The sequence below is a fragment of the Haematobia irritans genome, chromosome 2, assembly GCF_050003625.1.
Source record: "Haematobia irritans isolate KBUSLIRL chromosome 2, ASM5000362v1, whole genome shotgun sequence".
Lineage (NCBI taxonomy): Eukaryota > Metazoa > Arthropoda > Insecta > Diptera > Muscidae > Haematobia > Haematobia irritans.
In genome coordinates, this window is record NC_134398.1 from 69,092,710 (window position 1) to 69,117,240 (window position 24,531).

The 24,531-nt window shown below is 34.5% G+C and overlaps 1 protein-coding gene across 1 annotated transcript in view; it reads right to left on the reverse strand.

Moving 5' to 3' along the window:
* LOC142225441 (acyl-coenzyme A diphosphatase NUDT19-like) overlaps positions 1–18,392 on the reverse strand; it is a 147,702-nt gene extending 129,310 nt beyond the window's left edge. Inside the window, exon 1 of the mRNA XM_075295192.1 lies at positions 18,248–18,392. The gene's annotated coding sequence lies outside the window, so the exon portion shown is untranslated. The remainder of the gene's footprint in view (positions 1–18,247) is intronic.
* Between the last annotated feature and the right edge of the window lie 6,139 nt (positions 18,393–24,531).

Below are 24,531 nucleotides of genomic sequence, written 5' to 3' on the forward strand. Positions count from 1 at the left end.
TATGAAGACTATATCAGATTCTGGATTTATAAGAACCATTTTTGTTTGAGTTTTAGAGGAATCAGTAACATCTCTTGTAAGTGTGCAAGAAAATTATAAAATAACGTCTTGATTTGAAATCTTAAATCTGTACATTTTCACCGGAGGAGTAAAATCTGGAAATTTTACATTGAGTTTCAAGCAATTTTCATGATCAGTGCGCCTTCTATACCCTCAAGAAATGAAATCGGTCTATATGGAGGCCTTACCAAATGGACCGATAAAAACTTAATCCAATATACGTTTTTGTGACCCTAAAATACCAGAATATTTACAATTCCAGGCAAATCGGATAAAAACTACGGTTTCTATAAGCCCAAGACCCCAAATCGGGAGGTCGGTTTATATGGGGACCATACCAAAACATGGACCGATGCTCACCATTTTTGGCACACCTCTTTATGGTTCTAAAATGCCTCTAGATTTTCAATTTCAGGTAAATTGAATAAAAATTGCGGATTCTAGAAGCCCAAGAAGTAAAATCGGGAGATCGGTCTATATGGGGGCTATACCAAAACATGGACCGATACTCACCATTTTCAGCACACCACTTTATGGTCATAAAATACCTCTAGATTTTCAATTTCAGGCAAATTGGATAAAAACTACGATTTCTATAAGCCCAAGACCCCAAAACGGGAAGTCGGTTTATATGGGGACTATATCAAAACCTGGATCGATATAGCCCATCTTCGAACTTGACCTGCCTGCAGACAAAAGACGAGTTTGTGCAAAATTTCAGCACGATTGCATCATTATTGAAGACTGTAGCGTGATTACAACAGACAGCCGGACATGGTTATATCGTCATAGAATTTCTTCCTGATCAAGAATATATATACTTTATATTGTCGGAAATCGATATTTCGATGTGTTACAAACGGAATGACAAACTTATTACACCCCGTCGCCCTTCTATGGTGGTGGGTACAAAAAAAAATAAGAAAATCCCTAACAGTATTCAATTTAAGCCGTATTTACATTGTTTTTCAATTTTGCACACTCAAAACAAAGTTTACTTGGATCCAAAAATTTTGATCTTGCCCAAATGATTTTGGTATTGATTCCGAGCCAAAGACCTATCTGCCTTTAAGTCTAGGACCAATAAAATTAAAATTAGGTATCCTAATCTCATTTATCAAATTTTCATTCTCTCTTCGAGGTTTATTAATAAAGGTACTCACGTACAAACAAATGCCAGTTTAAGAGCCTGTTTCGGTATGTCGAACGAGCTCTATCGATCGACTGAAATGGAAACAAACAGCTGAATTTACAACCAAAAATCAGCTGTTTCTATGCATTTAAGTCGATCGATAGACCTCGTTCGACATACAGAAACAGGCTGTAAAAATCCAAATTATAAAACTTTAAATCAAAGACGCTGAATCCTCAAAATAAGACTTAGCCTATATTTAAAGCGTTTTTTTTTTTCTTAAATCTAAAGTTTCAATATTTCAGTTGATTTAAGGACAATTTCTTTATATCAAAAATGTGTTTCTTTACTTTAAGGAAAATTAGCTTTAGTTCAAAGACGTGCGACTTTAACGGAGGGACGCCAATTTACAAAATTTGTGTCCCAAATTTAATGAAACAAATTTTTGAAGCAAAGATTATAAACTTTATTTTAATTAAAATTTCATTATTTTAAAAAAATAGTCCTTAATATTTTGTACATTTCACATCCTAAAATTTAGATTGCGTAATCTTTAATATCACGTAAATATTTTTTTCAGTGCAAGTAGTTTTAGAGATACCATTCAAGTTTTGAAAAAAAATTGAGATTTTTAACAAAAAAAAAAATTTTTTTTGATCTTTAAAAATTCCCAAAAAATAAAAATTCCCTTTAAGCCGTGTTTACATTGTTTTAAAATTGTCCAAGTAGGTTTGAAGATATCGTTAAATTTTTGTCATAACATGAAAGAAAAAAATGTTTGGACTAAGGTCAACTTAACTTTAATTCAGTAAAATTCCTTAAAATTAATGAAATTGCCTTTAAACTTGTCCTTTTGCATCTTCACTACAAAGCAAAAAAGCAAATTTTTAAAGACGTTTTTTGCTTGAAACATAGCATATTTTCTTATTAAATACCTTGAGATCGTTTTTTTGTATGTATTAGTTCCTTTATTCTTCAATATTTCGCAATTACGTTGAATTGCTTCATCAGGAGTAGATCTACAATAAAATTGATTGATATTTTTAATCACGACATATAAATTATTTGTAACAAAAATTTGTCAAATAATTAAAGATTTTAACAAATGTATATCAACAAGTGTCAGGAGAACAGGACATACTTATTTTTTATACCCTCCATCATAGGATGGGGGTATATTAACTTTGTCATTCCGTTTGTAACACATCGAAATATTGCTCTAAGACCCCATAAAGTATATAAAGGGTGATTTGTTAAGAGCTTGATAACTTTTTAAAAAAAAAAACGCATAAAATTTGCAAAATCTCATCGGTTCTTTATTTGAAACGTTAGATTGGTCCATGACATTTACTTTTTGAAGATAATTTCATTTAAATGTTGACCGCGGCTGCGTCTTAGGTGGTCCATTCGGAAAGTCCAATTTTGGGCAACTTTTTCGAGCATTTCGGCCGGAATAGCCCGAATTTCTTCGGAAATGTTGTCTTCCAAAGCTGGAATAGTTGCTGGCTTATTTCTGTAGACTTTAGACTTGACGTAGCCCCACAAAAAATAGTCTAAAGGCGTCAAATCGCATGATCTTGGTGGCCAACTTACCGGTCCATTTCTTGAGATGAATTGTTCTCCGAAGTTTTCCCTCAAAATGGCCATAGAATCGCGAGCTGTGTGGCATGTAGCGCCATCTTGTTGAAACCACATGTCAACCAAGTTCAGTTCTTCCATTTTTGGCAACAAAAAGTTTGTTAGCATCGAACGATAGCGATCGCCATTCACCGTAACGTTGCGTCCAACAGCATCTTTGAAAAAATACGGTCCAATGATTCCACCAGCGTACAAACCACACCAAACAGTGCATTTTTCGGGATGCATGGGCAGTTCTTGAGCGGCTTCTGGTTGCTCTTCACTCCAAATGCGGCAATTTTGCTTATTTACGTAGCCATTCAACCAGAAATGAGCCTCATCGCTGAACAAAATTTGTCGATAAAAAAGCGGATTTTCTGCCAACTTTTCTAGGGCCCATTCACTGAAAATTCGACGTTGTGGCAGATCGTTCGGCTATTCATGATGAAATGTCAAAGCATACTGAGCATCTTTCTCTTTGACACCATGTCTGAAATCCCACGTGATCTGTCAAATACTAATGCATGAAAATCCTAACCTCAAAAGAATCACCCTTTATATTCTGGGTCGTGGTGAAATTCTGAGTTGATCTAAACATGTCCGTCCGTCCGTCTGTTGAAATCACGCTAACTTCCGAACGACACAAGCTATCGACTTGAAACTTGGCACAAGTAGTTGTTATCGATGTAGGTCGAATGGTATTGAAAATGGGCCATATCGGTCCACTTTTACGTATAGCCCCCATATAAAGGGACCCTCAGATTTGGCTTGTGGAGCCTCTAACAGAAGCATATTTCATCCGATCCGGCTGAAATTTGGTACATGGTGTTGGTATATGGTCTGTAACAACCATGCAAAAATTGGTCCATATCGGTCCTTAATTATATATAGCCCCCATATAAACCGATCCCCAGATTTGGCTTGTGGAGCCTCTAAGAGAAGCATATTTCATCCGATCCGGCTGAAATTTGGTACATGGTGTTGGTATATGGTCTCCAACAATCATGCAAAAATTGGTCCCCATCGGTCCATAATTATATATAGCCCCCATATAAACCGATCTCTAGATTTGGCTTGCGAAGCCTCAAAGAGAAGCAAATTGCATCCGGACCGGCTGAAATTTGGTACATGGTATTGGTATATGGTCTCTAGCAACCGTGCAAAAATTGGTCCACATCGGTCCATAATTATATATAGCGCACATATAAACCGATCCCCAGATTTGGGTTGCGGAGTCTCTAAGAGAAGCAAATTTCATTCGATCCGGTATTGGTATTGGTATATGGTCTCTAGCAACCGTGCAAAAATTGGTCCATATCGGACCATAATTAAATATAGCCCCCATATAAAACGTTCTCCAGATTTGACCTCCGGAGCCTCTTGGAGGAGCAAAATTCATCCGATCCGGTTCAAATTAGGAACGTGGTGTTAGTATATGGTCGCTAACAAACATACCAAAATTAGTCCAATCACACAAAAATTGGTCCATATCGGTTCATAATCATGTTTGCCACTAGAGCCAAAAATAATCTACCAAAATTTTATTTCTATAGAAAATTTTGTCAACATTTTATTTCTATAGAAAATTTTGTCAAAATTTTATTTCTATAGAAAATTTTGTCAAAATTTTATTTCTAGAGAAAATTTTGTTCAAATTTTATTCGGTTCATAATCATGGTTGCCACTCGAGCCAAAAATAATCTACCAAGGTTTTATTTCTATAGAAAATTTTGTTAAAATCAAATCAAATTCTATATTTGGCAATATAGTTCAGTTCCTAAAGTTTTTGAATGTCTAATCCGAATTTTTGTATGAAAAGATACAGAAAGATACAGTTCAAATTGAAAAAAAGCACCAAAAGCACTAAATGAAAATGGCAGAAAGCACCAAATTGGCTTCACTGCTGGTACCGGTGCTCCAGTTAGTTGTAATTTTTAAATAGTCGTAAGTTTTTGATTTCCGTACTCGTTTGATATTAAAATCTTTTTGAATCTAGAAATTTAGTCAAATACAATTATCAAAATAACCTAATTTTCAACATATTTAAAAAATTTTCGGGAGCGATTCGGATGCCAAAATAAAAATAAGAGTTTGTCCGGAACTGGTTCTTGAGGACCTGCCTATGGTGTGCTCCTGCTAAATTGGCCCAGAGCGTGTCCTTTGGAATGAGTCCAAGTCATGTCAATGACAAACCCATGTTAAAGTGAACGGTCCCTTCCATACATTTTGACGAGAACTGGACTGGCCCATACACACCAGGGACTAGCCCTGTACCGATCCTGTGGTTGATCTATTTCCCGTAGGACGCTTACAGATTCGTCTACTTTGTCGTTACACAGAAAAAATATCACCAAAATATTTCCAATTAAAAAGTTGATTGCAGTTGAAAATTTTTTCAATTAAATTAATTGATACAATTAACTTTTTAATCAAGATAGAACCATTAAGCTAATTATACCAATGATTAAACATTTAAAAATTTTTAATTAAAAAATTAATTGATACAATTAACATTTTAATCAAACTCGGAAGACTAAGTCACTTAAAAAATTGATCGACATTTTTTTTTTAATTTTTAACTAAAAATTTATATCAAACTATAAATTTGTAATCAAACTAAAACACTAACCGCCATTTTCATGAAGCTCCGTTAGTACTACGTTAGCTAACAAACTTTTATACCGTGATATCTACATATCTGCCATTTTTAATTGAATCAATTAAAATATTAATTGAAAATTGCTAATAAAATCAATTAATTTTTTAATCAAGCATTTTCTTTAATTTCCAATTAAAACTGTGATGGATACTATCATTTTCGTGATTGACGACATTTCAATTAAAAAGTTAATTGGATCAATTAATTTCGTGATTAAATCAGAACAAATTTTTTTTGTGTGTAATGATAAGCAGGGAGACGCAATCTTCCACGGTTTCATCGAAGACACTGTCATAAACATTTTCGTTGATGACTTAGTAGGAGACAGAATTTTCTATGTTCTCGTCGATGACAATATTAACGACAATTTCTAACCGTTTAAGCCACGAAACTTTGGTAAATATTTAAACAATGAAACTTATTTCCTCATTTTTATTTATTTATTTATTTATGACTTATATACAATAATTCATTTAGTTATATGTGCCTCGGCGCCGAAATGCATTTGAGAGGCATGTTGGCAAATTAATTTACTCTAAAAATTATTTAATAATTCTATATTTACAAAATATTACATAATATCATACGAGGGCAGTTCGGAAACTTCTTAGCCTAGAACAGAAAAAAGTTAAGTGTTTTGTTAAATTTTGTTTCGATCTGGCAACTCCTTCATATAGAAACAAGTGTTCAAAAAAGACGCATCCGCAATTTTTTTGCAATGGAAAAATTAGAAATGCGTGCTGTCATTAAATATTTACATGAAAACGTTTATCGGGACAAGAAATGCATAATGATATGGTGGATGTGTTAGGTGAAAGTGCTCCTTCATATGCAACAGTAAAAAATTGGGTTACTTTAATTTATTTAAACGTGCTCGGACAAGCATTGAAGATTAACCACGTAGTGGACGTCCAAAAACAGCAACAACAACAGAAATTGTAGCCAAAGAGTATGATATGGTATTAAATGATCGACGAATAAAAGTGCGTGAAATTGCTAATATCATGGACATCTCAAATGATCGAGTCCATTTAATTTTGCATGAAGAACTACAGATGAAAAAGCTTTCTGCAATATTGGTGCCGCATTTGTTAACAGTCGAACAAAAACGCATAAGAATGAACATTTCTCAAGCTTGTTTGTTTCGTTGTCTCAGTTCGACATAACGCTACTCTTACATTTTGACTATTTTTAGTTTTAAAAGTGCTCTGGTTTTGAACAAATTCGATGGTATGATGACCTATATTATGAAGGCATCTAAAAACAAATGATAGTAGCTCCAGTTTATAAATTCCGGCATATATGATTGCTAAGTAATTAAGATTACTTTGTATTAAATATCATCAACTTCGTATCTTAATTAAATGTATGCTTGAATTTGTACAACAAGCCTGCAACTGATGCAACATTTTGCTTTAGATGTCGGATATGCTGATCCCAAGATAAATTCGATTGTAGATATAAGCCTAAATACCTCATAGACTTCACTTCATTAATCAGGTTACCCCCTACGTTCATGCTGAAATTCGAATCGAAGTTACCATTTTGTCTAAAACGCATAATCTTTGTTTTTTTTTTTTAATGAGAAATAGTTTATTTAGGCGCATAAACTCGACCCCAATCTGCACAAATTGCCTACGGTTCTGTAAATATGAGCGTACGAGGTTAAATTCTCCTCCACTTACCCCATACGAATCTAACATTCTCAAAAGAATTATAAAATGATCAAACATTTTAAAAGCCTTCGACAAATCAAATAATACTCCAGCAACACTAGTATATCCCATATGCAGCAGGTTGCATACACCCAAAAAAAAGAACCCACCGTGGAAGAAAATGTAGGTTTATTTTAGAAAATTTCAACTAAAATAGTTTTCTAATTGCAACATGTTACAAATAAGTTAATACTTTTTGTCAAATTGAAGAAATTTTTTTTTTAAATAATTATTTTTTTCTGTTGTTTAAGAAAATTGCATATGTTGAAAGAAAAAATTGGATTTAAAAATTGTTAAAATGTCTTTAGCGCTGTACGAAGTTCGAGACAGGTACAATTTTAGTAAAATTTACTCATTTGAGAGACTTATGAACTCAATTTAAGCAAACTTCTACCATTTTAGGAAAATATGAACTATTTTATTTTTTAGTAAAATTGTGCATTATATTTGTATACAACTTTTTTTCTTATTATACCCACCACCATAGAATGGTGGGGGTATAATAAGTTTGTCATTCCGTTTATAACACATCGAAATATCGATTACCGACTATATAAAGTATATATATTCTGGATCAGGGAGAAATTCTAAGACGATATAACGATGTCCGTCTGTCTGTCTGTCTGTTGTAATCACGCTACAGTCTTCAATAATGAAGCAATCGTGCTGAAATTTTGCACAAACTCGTCTTTTGTCTGCAGGCAGGTCAAGTTCGAAGATGGGCTATATCGGTCCAGGTTTTGATATAGTCCCCATATAAACCGACCCTCCAATTTGGGGTCTTGGGCTTATAGAAATCGTTATTTTTATCCAATTTGCCTGAAATTTGAAATCTAGAGGTATTTTATGACCATAAAGAGGTGTGTCAAAAATGGCGAGTATCGGTTCATGTTTTGGTAAAGCCCCCATATAGACCGATCTCCCGATTTTACTTCTTGAGCTTATAGAAACCGCAGTTTTTATTCAATTTACCTGAAATTGGAAATCTAGAGGTATTGTAGGACCACAAATACGTGTGCCAAAAATTGTGAGTATCGGTCCATGGTCCCCATATAAAACGACCTCCCGATTTGGTGTCTTGGGCTTATAGAAACCGTAGTTTTTATCCAATTTGTCTGAAATTGGAAATCTAGAGGTATTTTCGGGTCATAAAGAGGTGTGCCGAAAACGGTGAGTATCGGTCCATATTTTAGTATAGCCATAAGCGTAAAAAGGCCTCTGGGGAGGGGGCTTAGACCCCCCCCAGAAAAAATTTAGCCCCCCCCCGATTTTACATTTTTATAAAAATTAAACAAGTATATACAACCGCACAAAGTTCCGCTAAAGACTTTCATGCACAATCGAATTACTTGGGTTGTGGTAGCAGTTGCCGATGGCAATGTTTGAAGTCTGATATTTATGAAATAAAGCTGTGATTGAGTTTATGGTTTAGTTGAATAACTAACAGCCTGTTTCTGTATGCATTCTAACGCTTGTTTGAATATTTTCAAAAATGATCGATTTTTCTATAATGGATTTAGCATTTTTGTGGCAAAATTTGAATAATTTTTACCATTTTATTTATTCTTACTCTTTTTTTAAACTATTTGAAAAAAGAAAACAAAAATTACGCATTAAAATATGAAACAACTGAAGTAAAAAACTTCCTGTGTAGTTAATATAATTAACTTCTTTGCGAGTACATTTTTGGAAGTGCTTTTACAGTTGTGCCTTTAAAACATATCCCAATTTTTTTGCTGGGAAAAGTGTGGAACTACTTTTAGTTGCTTTATTATATATTATTTTGATGTCTATTTTTGTATCCTTTTTTATACCCTCCATCATAGGATGGGGGTATATTAACTTTGTCATTCCGTTTGTAACACATCGAAATATTGCTCTAAGACCCCATAAAGTATATATATTCTGGGTCGTGGTGAAATTCTGAGTCGATCTAAGCATGTCCGTCCGTCCGTCCGTCTGTTGAAATCACGCTAACTTCCGAACGAAACAAGCTATAGACTTGCAAAAGTAGTTGTTATCGATGTAGGTCGGATGGTATTGAAAATGGCCCATATCGGTCCACTTTTACGTATAGCCCCCATATAAAGGGACCCTCAGATTTGGCTTGTGGAGCCTCTAACAGAAGCATGTTTCATCCGATCCGGCTGAAATTTGGTACAAGGTGTTGGTATATGGTCTCCAACAACCATGCAAAAATTGGTCCACATCGGTCCATAATTATATATAGCCCCCATATAAACCGATCCCCAGATTTGGCTTGCGGAGCCTAAAAGAGAAGCATATTTCATCCGATCCGGCTGAAATTTGGTACATGGTGTTAGTATATGGTCTCTAACAACCATACCAAAATTGGTCCATATCGGTTCATAATCATGGTTGCCACTAGAGCCAAAAATAATCTACCAAAATTTTATTTCTATAGAAAATTTTGTCAAAATGTTATTTCTATAGAAAATTTTGTCAAAATTTTATTTCTAGAGAAAATTTTGTTAAAATTTTATTCGGTTCATAATAAAATTTTCATCATTTTCAAAATTTTATTTCTATAGAAAATTTTGTCAAAATTTTATTTCTATAGAAAATTTTGTTCAAATTTTATTCGGTTCATAATCATGGTTGCCACTCGAGCCACAAATAATCTACCAAGATTTTATTTCTATAGAAAATTTTGTCAAAAGTTTATTTCTATAGAAAATTTTGTTAAAATTTTATTTCTGTAGAAATTTTTGTCAAAAATTTCTTTCTATAGAATATTTTGTCAAAATTTTTATTTCTATAGAAAATTTTGTGAAAATTTTATTTCTATAGAAAATTTTGTTAAAATTTTATGTCTACTTTGTCAAACTGAATTATATACGTATTGGATCGATCTTTATTGATTTAATATATACCACGTATGGACTTACATACAATTTAGAAGATGGTGTTAGGAGGTTTTAAGATACCTTGCCATCGGCAAGCGTTACCGCAACTTAAGTAATTCGATTGTGGATGGCAGTGTTTAGAAGAAGTTTCTACGCAATCCATGATGGAGGGTACATAAGCTTCGGCCTGGCCGAACTTACGGCAGTATATACTTGTTATGAAATAAAACAATAATTGAACCTATAAGTTCAGTCCATAAATTTTTAGCTAGGAGGGCTATAGCCCCCCCTAGCTACGCTAATGAGTATAGCCCCCATAAGAACGATCTCCCGATTTAACTCTTTGGGTTTCTAGAAACCGTAGTTTTTATCTAATTTGCCTGAAATTGTAAATATTCTGGTATTTTAGGCTCACAAAAACGTGTATCGGGTTAAGTTTTTATCGGTCCATTTGGTAATGCATCCATATAGACCGACTTCACTTCTTAAGGGTGTAGAAGGCGCACTGATCATGAAAATTGCTTGAAACTCAATGTAGAATTTCCAGATTTTACTTCTACAGATTTAAGATTTCAAATCAAGACGGTATTTTATAATTTTCTTGCACACTTACAAGAGATGTTAATGATTCCTCTAAAACTCAAACATCCAGAATCTGATATTGTCCTCATAGGTGAAATCTTTAAATTTATCTTCGGGAAGTGTCCTCAACTCCTCAAGCCCTCCTGAAATTTCAAAGGAGACCCTAATATTTGGTTCATGGTGGTGGGTACTTAAGATTCGGCCCGGCCGAACTTTGTGCTGTATATACTTGTTTTTAGTTCAAGTCATTAAAGTTAGCAAAAAATTATTCAAATAAGGAACATTTACACATATTGTGCAAAATTTAGAGCCCCTTTTTTCTGGGCGTACGTAGTTCTGAACATTAACAATAGCCTCTTCGGTACCACATCCTTTCCTGAAACCGTACTGATAATCATAGAGTAAACCGTTTTGTTCAAAGTACTCAGATAGTTGAAGATGAAGAACTCTTTCAAAAATATTATTTACTATCGGAAGAAGTGAAATTGGTGGAAATTGTCGATTGCCAAAACATTACTATCTTTAGATAGTGGAATCACCTTGGCTATCTTCAAAATATTAGGGTACGTCTTTGAAACTATTATGTTGTTAAAAATGTTGACCATATGCGACACAATGCTCCCTCTACATTCCTTTAAAACAGTGGGTGATATTCCATCATGTCCATGTAATTTTGAAATTTCATTATCTATCTTCTCATGAGTAGTTGCGTCTAATGTAAACAACGAATTACTGCGTTCAAGGGACATTAGTGAATTAAAATTATCTGTGGGATTACATGCAATAGTCTTCAATATTCGAACCGAATCTAAGATATGCGCGTTAAGTATCTGGGCCTTATCCAAATCATCTTGTACCAAATCCCCATTGAAATCACGAGTCTTTAGTCCCTCTACCAAGCGAATCATTTAAGAACTTCCAAGTTTTCCTAAAATCATTTTGAAAAGAATAATAATAATAATTGTTCAATGAGTCCTTGTATACTTTATTTATAACGTTACTTATTCTCCTCAACCGCAATCTGATCTCCTCATTAACTCGATACGTTCTACGTAATTTCAACAAACGTCTCTTATGTCCAAATAGTTTATGCAAATTCCCATTAATCCATGGAGTAAGTTTTTCTTTCAGAGATCTTCGTCTTCTCTTTACTATTGTCGAATCATCTATGGCCAAACTAATATTCGAAAGAAAATTCTCCATATCAAGAGACGGATCACCTAAGGAATCTAGTTGCTCCATTCGATTCTGAACATAAAGCCTTAGTTTATCGTAATCACATACAGAGTAATCCTCAACAACAACATCATCTAATTGTATGTCAGAACTTACAGATACATATATCATATTGTGAACAGTTAATCGATATTCAATAGAAGCAATAACGATTGGCTTGGATATGTTGCTATAAATGTGATCAAGACAAGACCCACTGTTAGGCCGCGTAATAAGGTTGTGACAGTTCGTGAAACCATAACATAAGAGACTATTCAAAATACTGCTAAATAAGTGGTTATTAGTAGCATCAACATTTTCATCACCAAGAAAAATACATGGTGTTCTGCCATTACTATGTATGGAATTTTCCAAAAAGTCTATAAAATGTGAAGAACTGAATTTTTGGGACTTATAGTAGGAAATGATTTTAATGATTCACGATTTTGATTATATTTGAAAAATAATAATTATTTAACATTAAAAGAGAAAAACAAAGTTTAAATCAATAAATTTAACATATTTCAATAGGATAAATTTAATTTGGTGATTGATGTTCAATATCAGATACTTAATCAATTGTTTCTATGCTGTGTGATCGCCTTTTCTGTGGTTGATGAGTTACAGCTTCAGTCAGCAACTTGTCAACTTCATTCTTCTTCTCAAAAGTCTTGGTTTGGACAATTCACTCCTTACTACCAGCAGTGCGCACAGATCGAAAACCAACAGTTTTCAAAGATTTTGCATATTTAAAAAATATGCAGTTTCACGTCCCAAAAATTCGTTTACAAAAATGTTTTTAGTTTCAGCGTTTTCTTTTAATTTTGGTTTGATTGACATCATTTGATTTTTTGCAACCTTTGAGTTGAATTTTACCACAATAGACTTTTTATTATTGTTTTTGTTTTGGAAAATATGCATCTGTTATCGTATCTGGTTTTATCTCAACACCAACACTCTTGGTTAAATTCATAACAGCTTGATCTGCAGACACATTATCAAGTGGCTTCACTCCACTAATAAAACAATCGTTTCGTACCCTTTGGTCATTAAGGTATTTTAGTGTTTCTTTCATAATATTCATCTCTGCTTTTAACGCTTTATTTTCTTTTTGAATACTCTCAATTTTCTTTTTATTATCTGACACTTCTCTCAAAATAGTGTCATATTGTTTTGACATAAAGTCCATTGATTCTCTCATAGCACTTAGTTGATTTTTCAATTATAACTTCATTGAGCTCAGTTCAGATGCTACCGATGTATTTTGGCTATTTTTTTATTATTGTCTTCTTTTGATGCACAGATATCACACATGAACTCTTCTTTCTCATTCTGTAGCAGAAAATTTAATTCTCGCTTATTTAGCCGTGTACAAACAACATGCAGAGTACGAGTATGGAGCAGAGTCTTGCACCAGCCGATTTCAAGCCGGCTTCGGCGATCCGCCGACGATATTTACGAGCCGCCGCCGAGAACTTGATGGCTGGAAACGGCTTAAAATAAGCCGCCGAACGAATTCACAAAGTCGCCGAAGATTTTCATAAAAATGCGTTTTTCGCAGTTTTTTAAAAAAGCGTAAATACTAAATTATTTTATAAGTTCGCATGAACATTTTTAATTATTTACTGTCCAGTTTTAATGCACATTTTTTTCACTTACTATGAAAAAGTACCGTATTTGCAGGGTAATTCTAATGTATACACGGAGAGCACGCACTTACGCACTACTATAGGTTCAATGTATGTATCGTAAAGTGAAAAGTGAACAATTGGTGACTCAAAAATTGGTAAATCAAAAATTTTACAGATATTCTAAAGCGTAAACAATCATTTTGAAATCGTTCGAAAAAGAAATGGTAGAAAAATCAAAAATTACACAATTTTTTTAAACGCTCCAGGAGAGAAGATTCTGATGAATCTGAAGTCGACGAAAATAACGAGCAACAAAAGGATATCGCAGATTACCAATTATTATTAAAAACAAAATTCGATTTTCTAAGTAAAGCTGAGTACTATCCCTGCCAACATTTTTTGAATTTGGGGGCGCTTTTGAGAATCCCCACTACGTCGAAAACAGTCGTATACGATATCCAAAACTCCTCGGAAAAGCGCCGTCACTATTGAGAAGTTGTACCACGCCAAGTTACTACAAAAAAGTATCGCATGAGTGCAATTATTAGGTGCCCTTCTGGATACATTTAAAAAGACGCCAATAAGAGCCCCTTCAAACAATCAGAGAAAGTGCATTTTAAGATAGTTGTAAAAGAATCATTGTGGTCAAGTAAAACACGATTGTTTAGATGATTATTAATTTTATTAAACATTTATAAATTCTCATAAATATAACATTTATAGGACTATCACATCACATTTAACATATTTTTATGCATTAATAAAAGCATTAATTGAGTTTCAAGTTGCAAGTTACATGTTGTACATGTTACAGCCAGTGCATTTATTCCCAATGGAGGCAGCCTGCCTGGAAAAATATTTGAAAAACCATCACTTTATCCCATTTGGAAAGTCAAAAATTGTTCACCAATATACCTTTCACAATTTTAAGCGAAATAACTATGTTTTCAGCACTTCATTATCGTTTTTATTTAAATAAATTATAAGAAGCTAGTTGTGCTTGGTGTTTCACAAAATATAAAATGGCTCTTGTAACAATATTGATGGCAAAATACTTTCTTGCGAATAGTGATGGCAAAATACTATCACAGTTGGCGATTGTTGCAGTGTCACATACGAGTCTGTGGTAGCGATGAGGATGAAATGGAACTTTGAAATGCTGGCAGGGATGTACAGTTTTCAAGCTGAAAACCAGCTTATTTTCACGGTTACTTTTTTTAATCAATTAATTTCGAAATATTAAATGGTTCGCAATCAATACATTGGACCTTTTCCATCAATAATTTGAAGACACTTGATAAAAATGTTATCGTCTTCATATATATTTTTGCACTTTTAATTTTGTGTTTTGGTGAAAAACTCGAACATAGTACTCACCTTAAAGCAAAAATTAAATTGAACCAAGATATACGCAATTTTTTCGTAATATTTGTTCTATACCGAAAAAATATTTATTTTTCAGTTTTTCAGTGTTGTGAAAACACTGCAAAGGATGAACATCTCTCATTTATCATCATCAACTTCAAAAGAGGCAGAATAGCCTAGACCTGCACCGAAAAAAGTGAACTGATTTATAATAAGAATGAACTATCTCGCACGAAAATTGAACTAAATTTTACTCCACATTTTGAAATTTCCACAAAGCGTTGTTAAAACCAGGAAATTTTAATGCTCTGTTGTACTTTTTAACTACAGTTCACAAAATTACATCATCTCATAGAAGAAAAAATTAACTAAAAGTAAAGAAGAAAATCATTGGCGCCAAATCATGACCATTTTAACCATACAGTAATTCATTCTTACTATTTTTGGGAATCGTACGAAAATCTTCTTTTGCTTTAGTTCATATTGAACTTATGTGTACTGTCATTGAACTTTATACTCACGTTTAGTTCATAAAATTTTTGAGACATACTTAAAAAAGCAAGATTTCATTAAGCTTTAGAAAATTTCGATAAAAAAAATATAATTTAACTACAAGCAAATAAATTTTTTCCAATAAAAATAAGTTACATTTGGCGTTAGTTTAACTACTGAAATTTTTTGTCTGTGTAGAGATTAAAAGAAATTTCGATGTGGAAGTCGATGAAACGGAAAACTCCGTAGGCTAATCCTTTTTCGAAGTTTTATTAGTTTTAATTTTCTTTTGCTTTAATTTAGAATTGGCAAAAGTAGCTCAAAAGGTGTTGTATGCTCAACACCTTTTACAGCAACTAGTGCTTCATTCAAAGAAGCTTTTTCTAGTGCAGGAGTTATAATAAGAACTAAAACATCACTTAAATTCAAAAACTGTAAAGAATGTGTTACTTATACATGGCAACACAAAAATATAACAAGATAACCAGAAAACATTTTTATATCATTGAAGCCGCCGATATCGCCAAAATCCATCGGATGTGAGCCGGCTTCGAGCCGCCGCCGCCGACCAAAAGTACTCGGCGCAAGACTCTCGTATGGAGACACTTATCGCATTGTATCATGATTACAACGATAGTTGCAGATAGGGATGCCAGATTTTGAAAAGGAAAAAAGAGAATATTCAGCCTATAAAAAAAACACATACGGAAAAAGAGCACACTTTTTCAAATATCGTTATATTTATTCTTTCCCGATTTCCAATGCTTTTATTAAGTGTTGTACTACTTTCTTCAGAATCCAACATGTAGTCGTTCGGTCGATCGATAGAGCTCGTTCGACATAAAGAAACAGGCTGTTATATTAGAATCTTACCCAAAGACTTTGTAATTATAACAAGATGTCCAAATTGCCTCTTGTTCTTGAATAGATAAAAGTGCACGACTTTAGGTTCACACACGTTCGTTATCTATTTTGCCATGAGACACCGTGGTGCAATGGTTAGCATGCCCGCCTTGCATATACAAGGTCGTTGGTTCGATTCCTGCTTCGACCGAACACCAAAAAGTTTTTCAGCGGTGGATTATCCCACCTCAGTAATGCTGGTGACATTTCTGAGGGTTTCAAAGCTTCTCTAAGTGGTTCCACTGCAATGTGGAACGCCGTTCGGACTCGGCTATAAAAAGGAGGTCCCTTGTCATTGAGCTTAGTGATAAGAGAGAAGTTCACCAATGTGGTATCACAATGGACTGAATAGTCTAAGTGAGCCTGATACTTCGGGCTGCCACCTAACCTATCTATTTTGCTTGTTGGAAGGTTTCTTTGCAACATTTTCTCCAATTCCTCTTTAAAATTGTATACGTAGCAATCATGTGTCTAAATAGCTGTGTTCGGGGGACCAATAATGTATAATAATTTGTGACTCTAAAATTTTTCGTTTAGACAAAAACACTTCTACCTTTCCGTCAAGGTCAAAGTCAAGCTGCTATCTTTACTATAACCGGTGATATTAACTATTATATATCCATATACGGTTTGAAAAATAAAAATTTTTTTCAAAAAAATCGCGCGATTTTTTTGAAAAAGTTTTTTCCTGCGGCGCTTTCTTATTCCTATAATTAGACATATTACCCGGATCCCATCCATATACGGTTTGCAAAATAATTTTTTTTTCAAAAAAATCGCGCGATTTTTTGCCTGCGGCGCTTTCTTATTCCTACAATTAGACATATTACCCAGATCCTATCAATATCCGGTTTGAAAAGACAAAATGAAAAATTTTTCTCCTGCGGCGCTTTTTAACTATTAATATTATTAATGTTAACTGTTTTCATTCTAACCCGAAAATAACTTTGAATTAAAATTGAATACAATTCCTTTTTGGCAAAATTGAAATTCTACGGTTACAATTAAATTTCAGATCAAATATATCCGGTTCTAACGGAGATATCGGCTTGCAAATGACTTTGACGGATAGGTAGAAGTGTTAGCTACACAATGCAATTAGTAATTTTGTACCTTTACATCGAGCGTTTTTGGATTAAAAGCCGGTTTTGTAAAAAAGAACCAGTTCAAAAAAGGTCGTACCTTTAGCTTTCTAGTGATGTATATTTTAAAGTAATCGGATCACTAAAACCGGTTTTATTAACGATTATTTGCTTACACTTTAGGCTCGAATAACCGGTTAACCGGTTGCGACCGCCAACCGGTTACTTTTTATTTCGTTGTCAAATTTAATTCTCTATCGACCCAAAACAAATTTTTTTTTACGAGGTATAGCTAAACTAGAGCTGCTCCCATTTACGGTGTTCGATACATACACGTTCGTTCATTTTTAATTTGCAATATTTTTTGTTAAAAACTCACAAATGATGTTAAATTTTGTGTACATAATAATGAGAAACATTTGACCGATTTTTCTACGTCATTCCCTGATATAAATTTCTTTTTATTCTTAGTTTAATTTGTGGAACAAAAAATCATAAACGACACGTTTGCATCGAACGCCGTCAATGGTTTGATACTCTCTGCTGCTATTTTCCCATCTTCTTCTTCAATTGTTTTTGATTGAAACTAACGATAAGGCATCACTTAATTACCGTTAGCAAATGGATATTAAACATTTGCTGGTATTGCAAATTTATGCTAGAGGTCCATAGTTCAATCACAAAAAAAGTTCAACGATCATATTTTTTCATTAACACATAACAAGAACTTTGTTATTGTTCTGCTGCATATATTTGTCTTTTTCCATGAAGAATGTAAACTCGGCTACAAAGTCCAATTTCCTACCAAAAATCATTTACTTTTACTATTAACCAGTTAAGTTAATCTTAATGATTTTTTTCTTTTAATTTGTAGCAAGATTTTAATGTGTGGACTTCTGCAACCAGTCCGTTTTATTTCTATCCTACCTGGCATTCAACGTGACAAGTCTTTTTAAATTAAACTGCGTGAAGTTACTGACGTCAATATTTTTCGATAACTAAATAATCGGACCGATAACTAGCCGACATGAGTACGAATTTGATACTGTTGTACTTGTACTAAACAGGCACTAAATTAAATTTATGGGTTTTTTTTTGTAATAATGTCTCGCTCTTCTTGTAAGAAGTAGATGTGTTTTCACGTATTTGTAAAGTTGAAATGCCATTTTAATAATTGATAACTTCCGTAGTATTGCCCTGTCAGCATTTCAAAGTTCGATTCCATCGATCAATCACTAAAAAATTGATAAATGGAAATGTACTGTTACGTTTTTATATTTAGGCGTTTTTAATTACCCGACAATGAAAACACAGTTCTTTTAAATAACGACAATCTACAATTTATTTACTATGACTTCACACTTTACAATTCGTTCACACTGAAGTTATTCGTTTGACGCTTTAATCAAGACTGACTCGTTAGCAGCATGCGAGCGCTTTTATATATGACGGTGTGGCAATACGAGAACATTCTGGTAGCACTACAATATTCTGGCAACGCCAGAACATTCTTAGACAATGCTAGAGGGATCTACGACCATTAAGTTATTCGTCTGGTGGCTGCCAAACACATACACACTCACATAGATATATGCTCGCATTACTACAACAACAATGACAATAGACAATGAGATGAAATGAGAATGCAGAATAACAAAGCAAAGGGGTTGCTATTCTATGAGAGCGTAAGAACTAACATTTCGGTAAGCAAACAAAAGAACATAAAAGAAATTCAGGAAAATACTAGAAAATGAATAGATGATTCCAACAAGTGATAGCAAAATTTTATCGTTACAATTTGAAATTTTAAATTAACGGAAACTAATTTAAATAAACTTATATCTATAATTATCAAATTCGTAACACTGCCTCCCGCTTAAGCCTGTTCGTCCCGAACAGGCACAGAACCTGTTCCGTAAGGAGCCAATCGTTCCAGATGTACAACTTTCATCTTTGATCTAGGGCTGTCGTCCTTCTGAATCCGGTATACAACATCATTGATCTTCTTGATGACTTTGTATGGGCCTTCCCACTGTGTTTGCAGTTTAGGACACAATCCTTTCTTTCGTTGCGGGTTAAACAGCAGAACCAATTCTTCTTCTTGGAAGCCCTCAGTATTTACAGCACGATCGTATCTCGCCTTCATTCTGTTGCTGACCATTTTTATTTTGTTGCGCACTGATTCGTGAACTTCACCGAAAGTGTTTGGGATGTCGTTTCTGTTTTTTTCCATGGCGAGCTCATTAGGTTTAGCGCCGAATATCAGATCTCCAGGCAACTTCAACTCAGTTCCGAATAGAACATTGGCCGGTGTTCGAGAGGTGGAATCATGAATGGCAGATCTATACGACAGCAAAAACTTTGGTATATGCTCGTCCCAGTCCCTCTGGCAGTTGTCCACTACTTTTCGAAGATGTTCCTCCAGAGTGCGATTAAACCTTTCTACCATGCCATCAGATTGTGGATGTAATGGCGTAGTCCTCGTTTTCTTGATACCAAGGGATTCACACATCTCTTTGAATATGGCCGATTCAAAATTCCTTCCCTGGTCTGAGTGAATCTCGGACGGCACACCGTAGCGACATATCCAGTTTTTGTTGACCACATCCACAATCGTTTTTGCCTCTTGGTTTGGAATTGCATACACCTCCGGCCATTTGCTGAAGTAATCCATGACCACAAGGACATAACGGTTTCCAGAGTCACTTACTGGGAAAGGGCCTGCAACGTCCATTGCTATTCTTTCAAACGGGGCTCCTGGTCTATACTCTTGCATAGGACCTCGACTTTTCCTTGTTGGACCTTTCGCCTTCATGCACTTCTCGCAATTGGCTACCCATTCAGTAATTGATTTCTGGCATCCAACCCAGTAGAATCGTTGCTTCACTTTCTCGGCTGTTTTGGTTATTCCCAGATGACCTCCACTGGGACCATTATGGAACTCCGCCAAAACGTCTCTTATTTTGGAGTCCGGTACGATGATCAAATTTCGGCTGCTCTTGCCATCTTCGCTTTCCCATTTACGTTGCAGGGATCCATTGACTAGAACTAAACTATCCCATTGAGCCCAGTATGCTTTCATCAGTGGACTTTCGGCTGCGATGTCTTTCTTGCTAGGTTTCTTATTTTCTTGTTTTGCCGAAATAATTTTTCTCAGAATGGGATCTTTACATTGCTCTGTTGACCAGTCTGTGCCAGATTCGATGTGTAGCTGCCTGACATTTACAACTGTCTCCTTTGGTTCAGCCTTCGAGTAGCGTCTGTTTTCTACATTGCAATGCAGTCGTGTCAAGGCTTGATGAATAACTTGTTTGCCACCTTTTCTATTATCCGCAAAATTTGAATTTGAGTCGCTTGGCTTTGTGGTCGGCTTCTTCTGACTATTGTTTAATGGAGATGGCGAGATTGACCCCGACGTTTTACGCCACGCTTTACATTCCCGGGAAAGATGTCCAGCCTTATCACAGTTATAGCATTTTATTCTAGATTTATTTGCCTGCTGCTTCATTTCTTGCATTATCTGCTTTAGAGCCTCTTTTACCAATTCAATGACCGATTTCGATTCTTCACACTCGGTCTCTACTCTGCGTACTTTGTGAATTTGAGGCCGTGCCAGCAATCTCGCAGTCTCTTGTACAAGTGCAAATGTCACTGTTTCTGTGAATGTAGCTTTTTGTGCGGCATATGTTGCACATTTTATGTCTGGGTCTCGAATGCCATTCACAAAGGTCTCAATTTTGATGCGGTCCACAAGTGGGTGACTCTCTCCTGGATATGCCAAAAGCACCAACCGCTCAACCTCTGTTGCAAAGTCTTGTAGAGTCTCATTTGACTTCTGGACTCTTCCTCTTAATTCCATTCTGAAGATGTCTTGCTTATGTTCTCCGCCGTACTTACGTTGAAGTGCCGCTATTACTTCATTATAATTATTTCTAGAGGCAGCGGGAATGCTTTGTATCACATCAGCGGCGTTGCCCTTTAATGCCAATAGAAGTTCAATTGCTTTGTCATTTTCGTTCCATAAATTTCTAGAAGCAACCATTTCAAATTGGAATTTGAATACATCAAATGAAGTTGAGCCATCGAAAACAGGAGGTTTGGTTTTCGAGCCCTCGATAACGCGCACTGGTCCACCTTTAATTTCCAGCTCTGACATTTTTCTTTCAATGTGTAGAAACCTCTCATCATGAACCATAATTTTCTCATCCACAGAAATAATCTTTTTATCCAGCTCCCCAATTTGGCTTTCGATATGGTCCACACGTTTTTCCATGCCTTCAGCAATTTGTTGAATATTCTCATTTAGAATTCTTGAATTTTCGTCCATCTTTTTTGAATTTTCGTCGAATTTTTCTTCCAATTTTCTAGAATTAGCTTCCATCATTTTGCTCAAAATATTGACCATCGATGTGTAATCAACAACATTAGAAGCTACAGATGGAGTTTCCCAGGCGCTGGCTACTACTGATTCTTCAAGATCTTCCTTATAACCGAACTCATGTCTTTCGATATCAATATTGCGCCGCTCGAACTCTTCCAGTAGACGCTTTTGAAGCTGGGCCTTATTGCCTGTTGTCGGCAGCTCCAGTTTGCTCAATTCCTTTTTTAAGTCTTCCACACGAAGCTCATTAAACTTCATTGTAGATTTTTTTTCGTTATTTCACTTCCGACACCAATTGTTACGTTTTTATATTTAGGCGTTTTTAATTACCCGACAATTAAAACACAGTTCTTTTAAATAACGACAATCTACAATTTATTTACTATGACTTCACACTTTACAATTCGTTCACACTGAAGTTATTCGTTTGACGCTTTAATCAAGACTGACTCGTTAGCAGCATGCGAGCGCTTTTATATATGACGGTGTGGCAATACGAGAACATTCTGGTAGCACTACAATATTCTGGCAACGCCAGAACATTCTTAGACAATGCTAGAGGGATCTACGACCATTAAGTTATTCGTCTGGTGGCTGCCAAACACATACACACTCACATAGATATATGCTCGCATTACTACAACAACAATGACAATAGACAATGAGATGAAATGAGAATGCAGAATAACAAAGCAAAGGGGTTGCTATTCTATGAGAGCGTAAGAACTAACATTTCGGTAAGCAAACAAAAGAACATAAAAGAAATTCAGGAAAATACTAGAAAATGAATAGATGATTCCAACAAGTGATAGCAAAATTTTATCGTTACAATTTGAAATTTTAAATTAACGGAAACTAATTTAAATAAACTTATATCTATAATTATCAAATTCGTAACAGTACGATGAATTGCATTAAGGATACATACATACATAGGATGTAAATCACTTTTAAAGTTTGGGTACTTTATACTAGGACACAAAAATGTATGTATTCGTGTTTTCGTCTGTGTTATTCATGTAATATAAAAGTTCACTAAATTAAAAATACAAAAAATTAAATGAAGGCGATTATATTTTTATTAAGTCTTGTCAAATTATGGATGGAAAAGATGCAATACATTGATTGCCAAACATTTCATATTTCAAAATTAATTGATTAAAAAGAGTAACAGTGAGAATAAGCTGATTTTCAGCATGACAACTGAACATAGTACCTTTACCCTTACCATTTTAAAATTGCAAATTCAAAATAACCTTCATGTAAAAATTATGCAATGTTTCAAATAAAAAGCAATCGACTGAGATGTATTGAAAAAGCTAAGTTTGGTTATAAATTCGGCTGTTTGTTTCCATTTCAGTCGATCGATAGAGTTCGTTCGACATACAAAAACAAGCTATAAATTATCGAATATAAAATAAATTTTCTTTGATGTAAAGATATTCATTTTTATGTCGAATCTTTTAACGACTTTTGGTAAAGGGACAAAACAAACAATATTAGGGCTGTTTTCTTTTACCACTGGATGCAACATTTGTATGGGCTATCCAGAACATCGTTGCACTGGTTTTCTATCCAGAACATCTCATCAGTGCAAGTCGCGCCGATGTTGCCAGATTGTATTCTGATAAAGTGACACTTCTTCGATTCACAATAGCAATTTATTGTGAGCAATTTATCGAAAAACGTGAAATTCAAAGTGGCACAGTGTCATAAATAATCGCAGCAGTAAATATTTATTACTATTTGGTCATTTCATACACTAAAAATGTAAGATTTCACTTGTTTTCTGAAATTGTTTTTAAACAGCTGATGACAGTGTTGTATATTTTTGGAGATGTCCTGGATAAACGAGTACTCTGTTTTCTTTTAGTCCTTCACGGCTTAGGGTATCCAGTGATAAAAGAAAACAGCCCTATCGTTGCACTGGTGTTCCATCCAGAACATCTCATCAGTGCAATTCGCGTCGGTGTTGCTAGATTGCATTTTGATAAAGTGATGCTTTTTAGATTCACAATAGCAATCTATTGTGACTAATTTATCGAATAACATAGATTCAACGTGATACAGATTCATAATAATCGCAGCAGTAAATATTTATTACTAATTGAGCATTTCATACATTACAAATGTAAGATTTCACTTGTTTTCTGTGATTGCTTTTAAACAGCTGATGACAGTGTTGCATATTTTTTGGAGATGTCCTGGATAAATGAGTACTCTGTTTTCTTTTAAGGCCGGTACTCTGTTTGTTGGTGCGAAAAAAGTTCCCCTAAATCATTGTTTCGCGTTGAAAAATGATAGTGTTGACAATATATTTTGAGGGTAAAAAACAGCCATTTTGGGGCTTTTTTGCGTTTATTTCGTCGAAATATATGGACAACATCGCAGACTGTCACGAAATGATTACATATACATACGCAACTAGTGGCTCGATTTACACACACACGCATACAAAATAAATAATTTGAAAAAGAAGAAGCAGGCGAATTTATTTTACAAATATCTTTGGAATTAAAAAAACTAATTTTACAGTGCTGCATTTTATTTTTTGGAACGCAGCAATTAATTCTTGTGATTCCATTCATTGCTACCTCTGTACTGTACATATTGGTTGAAGTGCTAATGCTTGTTTGGAACATCAATTGCTGTGCCTCCTTTTGTTTAAATTATGTTTTGTGTTTATTATCCCGATGCCCAGTACAAATGAAACGATTGTAAAATATAATTCACCAAATAAAGCTTTTATTTTGTTAACATTTGTGTTTAAATTTCATATTATATAAATTATTTATATTCTACCATATAGTAGGGAGCGGCTAGATGTCGG